The following is a 9,599-nucleotide window of genomic DNA, read 5'->3' as shown; positions in this document are numbered from 1 at the left end:
TGGAAATAAGGGAATGCGTATATAACGTATACACCATTTATATAATGAATATATTGATATGTTATACAATTAATTTTGAATAAGGATTCGAAATTAATACTATATTATTATGAGAGAATTAATTGAATCTCATTATTTGAATAAGATTCAAATAAAATTTAATATGAATTGGATTCATATTAAAATTATAGGTTAAAATTGATGTGGATGAGATATACATTAAAACTATAGGTTATAAGAGAGAAGTGCATTCGAATAAAGTTCTAATTAAATATCATATATTTAATTAAAACAAAAACATAATTAATTAGTTAAATAATTCAATTATGTTTATTATTTAGTTTAATTAAATTTATTTTTAATTAACTAAATAACTCACTCCTTACCTAAGTGGGATTATGGTGAAATTTGGAGTGAACTTGCTCCCCACCCCTCACTCTTCTATAAATGCAAAGAGTTTGTAGTATGGAAGTTTTGATGCATTTTGGAAGAACTCTATCAAATTAGCTTCTCTCACAACCTCTCTAAAAAAATTATCTGTTTCAAAGACAGTTCCCACAAACCAGTTCTCGTCTAGAGAATAGCGAGGAAAACTTTTTGGTGGCGTTAGTGCTATTGTTGAAGAACAATCTTCAAAGGTAGGTTCTCCTTCTTTGTGTTGTTAATTTCTTTTCTTTGTGGTTTTTCCTAAAACAAAATCAAAGCATAAGCGTTCACGCGCTTCCACTGCGGAATTCGATATCCCATCAAATATGTCTTTGAAGGATTCATCTAGTGCTATTAATGATGGGATATGAATCCCACAGCGGAAGCAATGATCGTCGTATATCAATTTTGAGAAACAAAATTCATACCATGAAATGGAAATACAGAGCAAAAATTTGTTTACCTTTGAAGAACTTTTCTTCAACGAAAACACTAACGAACACCACCAAATGGTCTTTCGTGCTATCCTCTGGGTACCGAGATCATGCTTGTGGGAGCGTTGATTTAGAACGTAAGGGAGAGTTGAGAAACAGTACTTGAAAGAGAAAAATTGCTGGGAGTTTTTTTTTCTTCTGCTTAGTTGTTCTGTTTTTGCATAACTGTTCTACAAAAACCCAAAAAAAAAAAAAAAAAAACTCTCTGTGACGTGGGGAGTTACCCCACGTCAATTAACTGTCCACTCCCCTACAATGCAGGGGAGTTTTTATTATATATAATATTAATAAAATTAATATTAATAAAACTAATATTAATAATTAACATATATAATAGTTGATATATATATATATATATATATATATATATATATATATATATATATATCAAATAAATAATTAACACTTAATTATTTATTACAAAAATAGAATCATATTCTATAGCATTTCTCTCGTATAACCTAGAGTTGTAATGTACATCTTATGCACATTATTTTTAACATATAGTTTTAATATGAATCATATTCATATGAATCTCATTCAAATAATTTCTCTCATAATATATCGTCTCAATTAGAATTAACTATATATTATAATGTAGCACTATACATATAATCCCTTAAGCAATTTGGACATTTCAAATTTTTCCAAAAACTTGATCCCTGTTTTACCCGTTATGAGCTAGCAAGGGGACCTAATGGACCTACAGATCAGAAGCTCCAACGATACGAGATTAATTGGTCAAACTCATTGACCGAGTTAATCAACATTCGTTAACTACATGTCACTCCACTAAAGACCTGCAATTGCACTCTTCTCACTGCAAAATGTTTTCGTGTCCACGGATATATGACCATTAATGACAAGTCAATCCTTTACGAGTGTTCGTAACCACAGATGGGTCAAATTACCGTTTTACCCATGTGTTACATCTTGCTCCTTAAATACCACTACTCCTCTAATGAACAACCCGGTTATGGTCCGACTAATAATCAGAAGTCCCTCTCGAGCCAGTGAGAGGGTGGGGCCCCTTGTTCAAGTCCCAGAGTCAGCATTTAAGAGAACACTCATCTACTCCCTAAAGTCAGGGAGGAGTGAATTCCATCTTGTGAAGTTATGTTCCCATCTTCCCACTCGGTCTCGTCCCCAAAATGGTAGGAATATTGAGTTGGCGTTACGGGTCACTCTCACCCATACAGATCAAAGGACGAGCTCTCACGGGCAGGAGTTCATAACTCACTCAAGATTGAGAATGTGTTGTCTGGTCATCCTAAGAAATAGCAATCTGTTAGTTAATGGTGTTACATCTAAAGATTGGCTATTTCGCGGTCTGATCTTATACAAACTCATTGTATAGGATACCCCCACTCGTATGTCTGCACACGAACGACCTGGATCGAATCATCTGTAATATTTACAGAGTGGGTTGTATCCATAGTGTTGTCAGGATAAGGTACCCAGTCTTATCCATATACTATAGACCCTTTAGGTTATTCATGGAACATTATCCACTTGTATATCAGGGGTATATCAAATATATACCCAATAGATATACTATCCTGGTTACATGATAATAACCTTGGATGTTTAGTTTATTGGATTTTGGACAATGCAATGATATGAATTCAACAACAAATTGATTGAATAAAACTTTATTGAATATACATTTGTTTTTACATAAATACAAACTACGAGTTTAGGGCAACACACCCAACAATTAATTCTGAAAGTGAGAATTTGGTGCCTGCCACTGCTTCTCTATGGATTTTCAAGTTATAGAGATGTTAAAATTACTAGTATAGCCCAAACATATATGCTCATAAAGTTAATTTCTACGGATAACAACAAATGTATCCCTCTAAAATAGATAATTTCAAAGAATAGCCAAACAACTTTTAGGGTGTGTTTGAGAGTGATGGTAGAATGAGTGATTTTGAAAAAAGAGATTTAAGAGTAATTTATTTTTCAAAATCACCACCAAAGTGATACCTTAAAAATCATTTTTAAGTGATTTTATGTTTTCCTAAAATCAATTTTTTAATCTGCCAAACATGATCAATGGAAATGAAAGTGATTTGGGCAATGGCAAAAGTGATCTTTGTCATGCCAAAATCACTCTCAAACTGACACGACCTACCTCAAAACACCTACTAGTTCTAGAACAAGCCGCACCGACCATATACCCCAACCTACTACAGAGTCTATAATCAAATTTCTTTATAGACTCTATAGTAGGTTGGGGTCTATGGTCGGCGCGGCTTGTTCTAGAACTAGTAGGTGTTTTGGAACAGATCGTATCAGTTTGATATAAGAGCATAAAGATCCTGCATAACATAAATAGAAGATGCATTATGATTTATGTAATAATTGTGTGATATGCATATCATTTAATCTTATTGTGTGGAGGCAAAACGTATAGGCTTAAAGAATTTAAAACTCAATAGGTCCCTGGTAGGCATAATACAACGGCAGAAGACGTAGTTTGTAAGTCTAGCCACCGGCCAGTATATTCACAGGAGGATATAATTGATCAAGATGAACGTGTAATGGCAAGAATTGCTGCATTGGGAATAAGAATGTTGATGAGAGATCTCGAGAAAAACTTCAAGATTGAGCGGCTCAAAACTTTAGGGGCGACTACATTTCTGGACGGCAAATCCAGCTAATGCAGAGTCGTGGACGAAAAAGCTTGAAAAATGTTTTAATATGATGGGATGTCCAAAAGACAGGAAAGTTAGGCTGACTACATTTCTGCTAGAAGGAGGAGCTGGTGAATGGTGGGAGTCGGTTATGGTGAGAAAACCAAGATCTGAAGAATTAAGATGGGGAGAATTCAAAAACTTGTTTAATGAAGCATACTACCCACGATCCTACAAATATGTGAAAAGAAGTGAGTTCTTAAAGCTAGTATAAGGGTCGATGATAGTTGCAGAATACCAGAAAAAATATTTGGAACTTTCAAAGTATGCTACCACTATCATTGAAGATGAGATTGACCGATGTAGACGATTTGAGGATGGGTTGCGTGAGGAGATTTGAAGCTGTACTACTGCATCTGAGTGGCGAGAATTTGGGCCTTGATGGAAGCTGCTGCAAGGGTTGAGAAAAGTTTGTTAGACAAGAAAAATCATAGGGAAGTGTCAGAGAATGGCACTTTTTCTGGCTCTATCGGTTTTTCGAGTGGTAGACATTTTCGAGACAATAGCAGAGGATTTACACCTGGGGTGTCGAGTCAAGGGAGTTTTAAACCGAGATTTCGGGGATCACAAAACTTTAGAACGAATGTAAATTTTCCGCAACAGACTATGAGTGGCTCGAGTTAGTATAGAAGACTTTCTGGTAGTTAGTAGTTCGGGCAGTAAGCAGAGTCTGCTTCTAGTTAAACTAGATATCATGTATGTAAGAATTGTGGTAAGTCGCACAGGGGTGAATGCCTTTGGGGAGCGAGCATTGTTTGTTATAACTGCGAGCAAGCAGGTATATGAAAAGGGAACGTCCTCGATTGTGACAGGAAGGAAAGTGCATCCCAAGAAGTTTCTCTGAGACCAACTGTATAGGGACATTCAGATTCACAAACAAAACCTGTGAGTGAAGGGCAACCAAATATAGGAAATTCTAGTGGTTTAAAGTCGAAAGGTCAGGTAGGCAGACCTCGTGGTAAGGCCCGACAATACACGCTGTTAACAATCTTTAAGGACAAAAAGAAGGAAAGAGAGGAAAGCCAAGTAAGCCAAAAATATATATACACACACATAAAAAAAACTTTGCCACCTCATTTTTAAGAAGTATATTTTGCCCTAAAATATGATTACAAAAATGTTGTCAAGAAAGATTATAATTAAAAATTTTAGGCTAAACTATATTCATAATACCCTTCAAAAGTTTTAATTATATCAATATCCTTTAAATTGTTTCACTTATACTCTTGAAGTTTAAAATTAATCCAAAATGTGCCCTTGAAAAATTGTCATTGAAATGAGTGATGGAAACATGTAGAGTTGTCGCAAAATAGCTTTTAAAAATGAACAACAAACTTGAAGTACCCGATAATCATTAGACAAATGTGGGAGATGGGTTAGAACATGAACAGTGAACATGTCTTTGAAAAATAATTGTTTAGTTGCTTAGGAAGAAAAGAAAAAGAAAAAAAAAGTCAATCCGAGCCTAACTCAACTAAAAAAACACATGTTACTATCATTTATTTTGATGGTTTGGTCTCTCGTCCTTGTAATTCTTGAACTAAAAGAAACAGAAAATAATTGTTTGATGGTTATCCCTATTTTCCACATGGTTCATTTTCTTAGAAGCAAACTTTACCATTGCTCTGATTACAACATAGAAACCATGTCACTTTTCTTTACTTGTTTTAACAGTAAAATTATTTACGGGCATATTAAACTTTTTAAACAATGAAATTATAATTAAAATTGTCTAACATAAGTATAGTTCAACGATATTTGGCATGTAGTCCTTCCTTTGAGTTTGGAAGTTTCATCTCATATATCTTCAAATTGTTGTACTAAAAAAAAAATATAATGTAACACCATACAAAAATTTACTCGACAACTCATTATGTCATGATATAATCCCATGCATCATCATACCTTTTACATTGTGGTATGTGAACTTTTCTAACTAAACAAAATACTAACACCAATTTTCTAGTTTTCTTAAAGGGAGATCAACTTTTCACTCTAAACTAAAAGACAACTAAACTAAACTTAAATCATTATTATGAACAAACATAAATAAATATAAATATAAAAACATTAAGCAAACACAAAATTGAGTAAAATTTGGTGAGAAATTGACCAGCTCAACGGTGTTGTTTGGTTTACACATGGATATGGTTTGAGTGGAAATGTACATTGTTGAAGCTCAAAGAAAAAAAGAATGTGAGAGAGAGCAAAAATGACTTCTCCAACTTTGAATCATTAGAGTAAGTAAATTGAAAGAACAATCAAAACTTTTGTATGATATGCTATTGAAGATTCTCCATCATCCTATACTAAATACCTATCAATGGGAAAGATAGGTTCTAAGTGATTCTCTTCATCAATCTCTTTTGTGTGTTGTTGCACAACCAAGATTAAGGCATTTCTCATAAAATTTGAAGAGGCCAATACCTCTCCAATTGCCCCAAGTTCTGTATCTTCATTCCAAAGTATCAACCCTTGAACCAGCGGCGAACTCATGCAATGGCGCCTTCCTACCATTACAAGGTCGAAATTGTTCCCCAAACGGAGCATAGAGACTGTTCCTGTGCCATCCGTAACCACCTGTTCTATATACATTACTCTGCAGTTGCCTACCATGGTTTGTCGAAACTTGCTCACTGCCTCATCGTCAAGTCTCCTCTCCTCTGCATTATAGCAAGGGACATTTCCATTCTCCACTAGACGGATCATTGTCAAGTTGATATTGGGGTGCCCAGCCATTCTTGCCCAATGAACATCGCCTCTCGGTCGTCTGGTCCATCTATGAAGACCACGGCTATATGAAAAGAATGCAAGTTCGTTGTGATAGAGCTTGAGACTTTCAAGAGTCCACGGGCAACAACAAGGACGATAGAGAAAGGTGCCTTGTCAAGGATGTGATTGTTAACTGTCCTCATTTTACTTTTGCACAATGACAACACATCATTAGAATGAAATCTCTTGTGGAAAGGAACAAGAACCAAAGAAATCTCTTTTTCGAATGCGAGCAAACAAACGTCATGGTGCATAGTTGCAAAATGGGATATAACAGTAAAGGGATAATTTTCAACTATGTCACGGTTGCTCTGTCCAAAGTATTTGAATGCATTAACGATAGGCTCGAAGGGCAAGACCTTGAGGTACCTACCTTCGTAAGTTTGTGGGCAATGAGTTGTGGGTTAGCACGGCCAAGAAGCTCAACAAGATGAAGCATGTAAACAACAAGATGGCTTTGTCTCGTTAGATTCAAGGCCTCGAGAAGTTTAATGGCATTAGGAACATCATCTTCGTCATGAATGCAAACTAATAAATGTATATCAGAATTTGATCTCGAGTGCATTATCGTTCTTTTGTTGTAAACTACATACGTTCCTGAAGGATCATTGAGATATCTCATTATTGGAGTAATAACTGCAACCAAAATCACCATGCATATGCACATCACTGAAAATGTATCGTTATCAAATATCTGCACAGATTTAGAGAACAAAATTTCAGTGAGTATATTGTAAGAAATGATCAAATGCAATTAGATGATAATGATGATCAACGATATATGAATGCTTGTTCCTACCTTGTCCTTCTTCCTTGAATAAAACAAACCAAGCTCCATAGCTCCTTGACTATTCATGATGAGGCCGAGCAATACAGCATCTCTCACATGCAATTTGAAGTAGATTGAAATCATAAAGGCGCCTAAAAACTTTCCCAATGCAACAACAACGATAGTCCACGACAGGACTAAAAAAGTTTTGACTTTAATGATAAAGATATTGATGAACCAGCCTATTTTGACAAAAAAGATTGGCATGAAAACCCAGGAGGTGATGAAATGAAACCTCTCTACTAATGTTGATCCAATGGGCGGCCCCGGAGGTATTGCAATCCCAAGTGCAAGGGGACCAAAATATAAATACAAACTAGTGGCCTGGCAAAAGAAGCCAGTCACCAATGCCCCTAAAAGCAAGGTAATCACATAGCCCTCCTTCAACGGCTGCCCAACCGGATTCTGCTTCATCATCCAAAGAATGGCAGGCCGAAACACATAAATGATGATGGATATGAGAATCATAGAAGAAAAAATTATTGAGAACGTCTCATATCTGTGAACATTTGGTGCATTCAGAGAGCTCCTAGAACCATAATGCAATAGCTGCACAAAGAAGAAGTCATGGAAGATGTCAAAGTGATTCTCCCAAGCTCAGAGTTCATTCTATGAAGCTCAGAAAGAAAACAAGCAATCGTGGGAAAGTTGATAAAGGACTCTATTGCAGCAACAATGGTAAGGCTTTTGGGATTTGGGAGTCTATAGAGCAAATTGTGTTAAGAACCAAAGGTAAAGCCACAGTACAGGACCTGGTAACAAATGACCTCTTGCAATCTTCTTCACTATCGAAGGATCTATTTGCACCCCAATGAGAAAGAAGTAAAATATATATCCCGTTGAAGCCACTATGTGAAGGAATATGAATCCCCTCATGGGGAAAAAGGTTTCTTTGAATCCCTTGAACTGGCCCAGAACCGAAGAACCTAGAACTAAGCCTCCCTGATAAAATCAAATTCAATAAGAAAAGATAATAGGAATAGAAATCACCGCAAGCAATCAAGAGAGAGAGATAGAAAGGGTTACGAAGATTTGAGAGACGATGAGGGGTTGGCCGAGGGATTTGAGGAGCTTAGAAAACAACATAATGGCCCCTCCAGAAATAACCAACTGAATTAGAAGAGAAGGTATAGAGTACTCAAAAGGGTTTGATCCACCGAAAACCCCATGGGAGCGAATTCGGTCAGCATATATGCAGTTGGTGTTGGTGGTCAAGTTCTCGAGTGACTGCCCAAATTCACCACCGATGTAGGCAGCAATTTCGTCTGGTTCCATTACAAAACTCAGTTTTCCAAGCTGGGAAAATTGAGCAAAAACTGAAAAGATCCTTCAGACACAGAAGAAATCAAAAGGGACGACGGAAAAACAGAAGAAAAAGGTAATGGAACCCACTTTCAGAACTCGAACACAGAAGAAATCAAAAGGGACAATGGAGAAACGGAAGAAAAATGTAATGGAACTAACTTTCACAACTCAAGCACAGAAGAAATCAAAAGGGGGCAAAAGAGAAAAGGAAGAACAAAGTAATGGAAAGTGTTGTAATGAAAAGGGATGATTGGGAATGGAATGGAAATGAGAATTGGGGATTGTTTTCTTTCTAAACCTTTTTGTAAATACTAATTGAGTGATTATGCTTAACTTGGAAGATCAACGAAAATCAATTCAAATTTGGAAGGGCCTACAACCAAACCTTCCAATTTTCAATATTAGATGCTCCAGCTTTATTTTAAAATGTTCTGAGTTAAGAATTTTTTTTTTTTTTTTAAAGAAAATTTTAGCATTTGACAATAAAAATCCAACCGAAATTTTAAGAGCATTATTTTTACTTAATTAATATCATTATTTTGTAATATTTGGAGCGAAAGAAATTGATATAGTTATCTTTACTTACAAAGATAAATTTTATTGTATTTAAAAATTATTTCAAAAAATGTTTATATATTTCTATTTCTACCGGGAAATAGCGATAAATTTTAAAAAAAAAAAAAATCTTAACAAAATTTTACTAATGTGAAACTGATATAAATAATAATGATTTTAACATGATAAATGTTAAAAGTGGTAAGTATTTGTTTATTAATTTTTTGATTCTTATATAACTTTTAAGCTATTTTGAAGGTTTGTGTTTTTCGTAAGTACAACCGAATTTGAATTCATGATCTCTTAGTCAGAGATAGGTGTCAATTATCGTTGAGCAAAACTTATGTTGACTTTTGAGTTTCGTATTTAAATATACAAACAAAAATAAATTTTTATAGAAGTTTATGGAATAATTTTCATTGCAAATTACAACTATCTAATTAAGTAAACAATTAAAAATATAAATATTGCTCTTAAATATTTCAAACATTTATTTATTAAAATGACATTATGATAGAA

General features: G+C 34.9%; 1 pseudogene across 1 annotated transcript; it reads right to left on the bottom strand.

Moving 5' to 3' along the window:
* Positions 1-5,729: 5,729 nt before the first annotated feature.
* LOC111023385 (cation/H(+) antiporter 15-like) lies at positions 5,730-8,546 on the bottom strand (annotated as a pseudogene). The gene is made up of 3 exons (XR_015792961.1): positions 8,247-8,546; positions 7,191-8,162; positions 5,730-7,085 (listed from the first exon to the last, which is right to left on the bottom strand). The product of XR_015792961.1 is annotated as a cation/H(+) antiporter 15-like (transcript).
* Positions 8,547-9,599: the final 1,053 nt, after the last annotated feature.

This window comes from Momordica charantia, assembly GCF_013281855.1.
Source record: "Momordica charantia cultivar OHB3-1 chromosome 8 unlocalized genomic scaffold, Mcharantia_2.0 BLBB01000008.1, whole genome shotgun sequence".
Taxonomy (NCBI): Eukaryota; Viridiplantae; Streptophyta; class Magnoliopsida; order Cucurbitales; family Cucurbitaceae; genus Momordica; species Momordica charantia.
Note: the sequence above shows the minus strand (reverse complement) of the source record. Positions and strands in the feature narration are given on the sequence as shown.